The sequence below is a fragment of the Bombina bombina genome, chromosome 2 (genome assembly GCF_027579735.1).
Source record: "Bombina bombina isolate aBomBom1 chromosome 2, aBomBom1.pri, whole genome shotgun sequence".
In the NCBI taxonomy this organism is placed as follows: domain Eukaryota; kingdom Metazoa; phylum Chordata; class Amphibia; order Anura; family Bombinatoridae; genus Bombina; species Bombina bombina.
Window position 1 is genome coordinate 733,753,740 of NC_069500.1, and position 5,870 is coordinate 733,759,609.

General features: G+C 38.0%; 1 protein-coding gene across 2 annotated transcripts in view; it reads right to left on the minus strand.

The window, feature by feature from the left end:
- SLC39A3 (solute carrier family 39 member 3) overlaps window positions 1-3,613 on the minus strand; it is a 47,059-nt gene extending 43,446 nt beyond the window's left edge. Inside the window, exon 1 of one of the 2 annotated variants that reach the window (XM_053702765.1) lies at window positions 3,534-3,613. The gene's annotated coding sequence lies outside the window, so the exon portion shown is untranslated. Of the gene's footprint in view, window positions 1-3,454 lie in introns of both variants that reach the window. The other variant, XM_053702764.1, reaches the window with a different exon arrangement.
- Between the last annotated feature and the right edge of the window lie 2,257 nt (window positions 3,614-5,870).

Consider the following 5,870-nt stretch of genomic DNA (forward strand, 5'->3'; position numbering starts at 1 on the left):
TACTACTTTACTCTTCTGCTTGGTGTCATCTGTTCTTAGGTTACCTCAGCTTCCAGTTGTGTCGCATGACCCTGCTCACTGCATCCTCCTTCTGATTAACCTATATATCCTTCACTTGCTAGGAGGCATCAAGAGGGGTGCCTCCTATTGGTCCCAATTTTTATTGCTAATATATTGACAGAACACAGGTAGCGCTGCAGCACAGCTTTTCCTTTGACCCATGTACTTCAATGGAGAGAAGCGTTCCTGTACCTGCCTCTCCATAGCATTACATAGGTGGGAAAAATGTTTTTTGACTTTTTTTTTGTTTTAATTAAAATGTAATTAAGCTTTGGCCACATATGGCAGGGCAGGCACTGCCTCCCCTGCCTCCTATGAGTGCACGTCCCTGGTGCAGAGGCTCAGTAAGGATTTACTTGCCCAACAGATCTATGCACATCAGACTAGTTGTTCACACCCTAAACAGATTGTTTCTTTTACTGGCTACTTACTTTTCTTTGAAAGTGAAGCAATATCTAATTCTCAGAACTTGAAATTATTATTGGTTATTTATAGAGCGCCAACAGATTCCACAATGTACCCTGGTGACTTCTTAACCTATATAATTGGCTTTATGAGATAACAGCTAGTCTGAAGTGCATAGATCTGTTTGGACAAGTTCATCCTTACTGAGCCTCTGCACGTTCCACGCTTACCAACAAGAGACAGCTGACAAGTCTGAGGATTTTAAATCTGCTCTCCGACTTCAAACTGTCCAGCCTACCCATATAGCACCTTTTAAGTGCCTGCAAATTTGTGAGTATGTTTCTTTTTGTACTACTTACACCTATTGTGAATATATCACACCATTGGGGCGCCCTGTTCCTGTTTTCTATTGTTGTATGTAACCTTACGACCATACACAGTGTGTTGCATTGTAACTTGTTTGCTTTGTATAGTATGGTAAACCTCAATAAAAAAAAATAAAACCCAATGAATTAAATGGGCATAAAAGTGGAGAATAAAAAAATGTTATTGCACTGAACCTTGATTTAACAAATTGTTAATGTCTGCTCCAGAGCAGCAATGCACTACTGCAAGCTAGCTGAACACATCCAGTGGGCAGGGCCGCCATCAAGGGGTGACAGGGGTGACTCCTGTCATGGGCCCAATGGGCCAGGGGGGCCCCATGAGGCAAGAACTTAAAAAAAAAAAAAAAAAAATTTTTAATTTGGCAGCCACCAGTGGGTACTACAGCAGAGTGCTAATTGAGCATGGGAAATGTTATTACAAGGAGTAAAGTATTAGCATTTGAGAGGATTTCTGAGTGTACACTAAACCACTATGCACAGTGTGAGACAGACTTGGCACTTTGTTTGTACAGTGTGTGCCTGAGTCAGACGGCAGATCACTTTCATTTGCAGAGGAGGTAGGACTTAGCAAATGTTTTTTTATTTCTTTGTGCAATTTCGGATTGTAATTTCAGTGTGGTAGTAGTTGTATGGTGGGGCCAGGGGTCTATAAAAACACATTTTTTAGCAGCAGTGTATTTATGATTATTTGAAAATGCTGTAGAAATTCTATATTTAAAGCCATGCAGAAATGTTTCCTCCTCAATACACAAATGGTAGGTGCCCTTTTGGCAGATATGCATTTTTTTTTAATTTGAAATGAGACAGGTTAACTTAAAACTGTTCAGTTTACACTACAGCCGACTTAATTTTGAAATACATACCAACAAGCCTAAATACTGCATTTAACCAGATCTAATGGTATGAGTACCACAGCTTATGGTTCCACCAAGACCATACAGAGTATAGCATTTTCAAAATCCATAAGTACAGCTGACAGATGGGAACATTTGTACACTATATTTGAAGTTGTGCTCTTGGTTGGGGAAAATGGGGAAAAAACAAACTGTCAACCTTTTAAAAGTACTTTTCTTCTTTGGTTTGTGTCTCTATGAGTGTGTATGTATTTTTATTCTGTGGGTCTCTCTGTGAGGGTGGGTGTGTATGTCTGTGCATTTTCTGTGGATGTCTGTGAGGGTATGTGCATATGTCTTTGAGCTTTTTCTATGGGTGCCTCTGTGAGGGTGAGTGTATGTTTATCTTTGTGTATTTTCTCTGGATGCCTCTGTGAGGGTGGGTGTGTATGTCTGTTTTCTGTGGATGTCTGTGAGGGTGTGTGTGTGTGTATGTATGTCTGTGTTTTCTGTGGATGTCTCTGTGAGGGTGTGTGTTTTCTGTGGGTGTCTCTGTGATGGTGTGTGTATGTCTTTGTGTGTTTTCTGTGAATGTCTCAGTGAGGGTGTGTAAATGTATATGTCTGTCTGTGTTTTTATGTGGTTGTCTCTCTGTATGTGTATGTCTGTGTGTTTTCTGTGTGTGTATGTCTTTGTGTGTTTTCTGAGGCTGTCTCTGTCGGTGTTTCCTTGGGTGTATGTGCATGTTTATGTGTGTCCATTGTCTGTTCCTTTTTAGGACATTTTGACCTTACTACTGATTATTCACATCTTTCTACAGACTTTGAGACTAATGAGACCTTTCCGGAAGTCACCTAATCCACCATTTAACCTTTAAATTATTGTTTAGGCAGTTCAGGGCTCTTCCATTCAGCCACTGCATGCTGTTGTCATCATTTAGTTGGCAACTTCCTTTACAAAAAGATAATCAGAACTCCATATTTTGCTTTCTAAATCTCTTTTTTTTTTACAAAACTGTAGTCTACCTCATTACTTGTCAGGTCAATGTAAACAAGTGCTGAGTGTCTGTTTGGGTGTCTGAGTGTGTTTCTTTGCATGTCTGCTAGATTGTCTATATGCGAATCCGGTAAAATCTTAGTTTAGCGTTCTAAATGATTTTCTGTGTATGTGTTTCAGTGTATGAGTGTGTTTGTATGTTACTACCTTTACAACATTTCCAAGTTTAAATAGACACTGAAGAATAAAGTGCATATACGTTTTAGTCACTTGGTCAAAAATTGCACATGTCAAAGGCGGGGGGCCTGATCAATGGTTAAGTCAGGGGCCCCAAAATTTCTAGTGGCGGCCCTGCCAGTGGGCCAATGGCAAAAGGCATATATGTGTAGTTGCCAATCACCAGCTAGCTCCCAGTAGTGCATGCTGTTGTTGAGGAAAGTACATTTGATAATAGAAAGGTATTGACTAGCACTAGCTCCATATGAATCATTCAAGTTTAATTTTAAGTCCTTTAAGACTGAACGCATCAGTACCGGGTTAACCTTTTTAACAATATAAATTACGTAATCCAAATAATACAAGGGTCTGAATATTAACACTAAAACCTTCACCCCCCAGTTTGTATCACATCGTCCTACATTCATAGCGCCCCATAAGAGCAGAGCCTAACGCATCATGCGCATTGATCTACTTGTTACAATAACAGATACAAGAGACGTATATAACAGCGCTGTTGCCAGGATCGCAAAGCCACGGCACGGGTTTTGTAGTCACCTTTACACGCATACGATTCCGTTGCCTTTCCTGTTTCGGTGACTATTACACTGCAAACCCAGTAACGTGGCAGCTTTACCTTAAACGGAGATTTGCGATTCCGAGCTCCCCGGAACCATAGCCACTGTATAATCTTCCGTAAATCCGCCCACCTTATAGCTTTTGAGTTTTCGATTGGACAGTAATGACGCAAAACTCAAAACTCACTTATTATTGGTACGAGGTCACGTCACTCAACCCAACAGCACACTTCTAAAATTACTCGAGTTGCACATTGTACCTACAGAAGAGTTCCGATTGACTTTGTGTTCTAACTGTAGCTTTCCAATAAGTCAGTGCTGAACTAAGTCCGACAAATAATAGAGCATCTCAATGAGAACGCATCATTTCAACTACTCTATATTTTTAATTGTAATCTGGTGTTTCATTACAAATTAAGTTCTAACAAGTAATTTGTAGTAAATACAGCTTTTTTTTTTATTATTTCGTAACAAAATCAAACCGTATTATAATAATTAAAGTCGCCGTTTAGTGTGTAAATCATTTAGTCATTTTTATCTCTCAAGCACAAGTGTCAGTCATTTTGCAAAACTAGGCAGCTTGCTAAATAACAATGCAGCACTGGAGTAAGAAACATAGGTAGCCAAAAAACTAATCGGCAAATCTGTCCACAAATTTTATACTCCGTAACCCCATAATTAAAAGGTAGCCTCTCCAATTCAGAAACAAATCCAGAATAAAGGGGATACTTTGTTGAAAAAAAAAATACAATTGTGTATAATTATTCAGCAAGGACAATGCAGTATATATCTAATAAGGAATATATCTATATATATATCTATCTATCTATATATATCTATATATACACACACACAGTATAAAACAATTGGCTGCTTGTTTCCTGTAACAAATGTTTAGCTTAGATAAAGAGAACCTGTTTTCTTAAAAAAAGCTTTTATTTTTGTTCTGTTATATTTATGTAACCAGTTAGAGGCTACTATATATATATATATATATATATATATTTTATGTGGGATGCACCACAGCTTTGACGGACTATAGTGAGTGCTGGACCTTCTGTACTTTTATATGTTTTAGGCTATCAATGTCCATAAAAATGCAATTAGCCACTATGAATTTGGGATTGGGAAACACAAGTTAACACCCCATGATACAGCAGTCAAAATTATTTAGTCACTTATGGGTAGGGTGACCATATTGCCGCTTTAAAAAGGGACACATATGAAAAATACATATGTCAGGGCTGTTTAAAGAAATGTTTTGTATAAGAACCCTGGCATATGTATTTTTCATGTGTCCCTTTTTAAAGCGGCAATATGGTCACCCTACTTATGGGCCCAATGATCTAAAGAGCTCCGCTCTGGCATGATTATCTAATAAGTCTCGCCAGTACCATGAGGTTCAGCAAATTCTATATTATTACATACCATGCAATTTAAAGCTCAAAAAGTCCCAAGATTACTGTGATCTCTCTCCATGCCAGCAAGTTTTTGATAATCAAATCCTTAGTGACAAGTTTCCAAGGCCGGATTGGCCACCAGGAGATTTTCTGGTGGGCTGTAGCTGGATAGCTACAATTTAATGGGGTGATAATGGATACAATTGGGTTTTTAATACAAACTAATAAACTTCTGAAAGAAAAATTGTAGTGAGGAGTATCCCAGTAATCCCCTTTGAGAAAAATTGGGTGTGCACATTCTACTGACTCAAAGGAATATAGGACTGGTCTCCAAATTTTCCAGGGTTGCCTTTTATTCCCAGTCCGGACCTGCAATTTTCCACAGGGTTAATGGACATTGCTGCAGGGCCCAAACTTACTTTTGTAGTAGCAGGGGCACTGGTCTGAGGTTTATTTTCTTTACTTTTATTACATAACCTTAGTACTAAAACGTTTGCTGAGTAGGTAGTGAAAAAATATTTAGACTTAGAACAGAACGTTTTACTTTCATGACCGTGAGATAGATATATATATATATAGATATATATAGGAACAAACATATAAAACATTTCTAAGTCATTCCCAGCCGCCACAAGTTAGTATTGGTATTTCCTCTATACAGTTTAAATCCCATAAGGCAAAACAGCTAACATAGAAATAGTAGTAAATATAGGTTTTATACAAATTCCGAAATCTGGACAATATTTCTGTACAGCTAGTGTAAATCTTTTTTTATCTATTATCAACTGTAATGGTTATGCTGCAAGTATTGTTGCATGATTTTTTTTTTTATAGGCAAAGTGCTACTTTTGATGCTCTGTTAAGTTGAGGATATGGGTTTGATGATACAGACACATTCATTTTTGCTATCATTAAGACAATACTTTTTATGTCAAAATAAATATTTTAGACTGAGAACAGATTTCCATTTGAAGCCAATTCAGCTGGACACATACA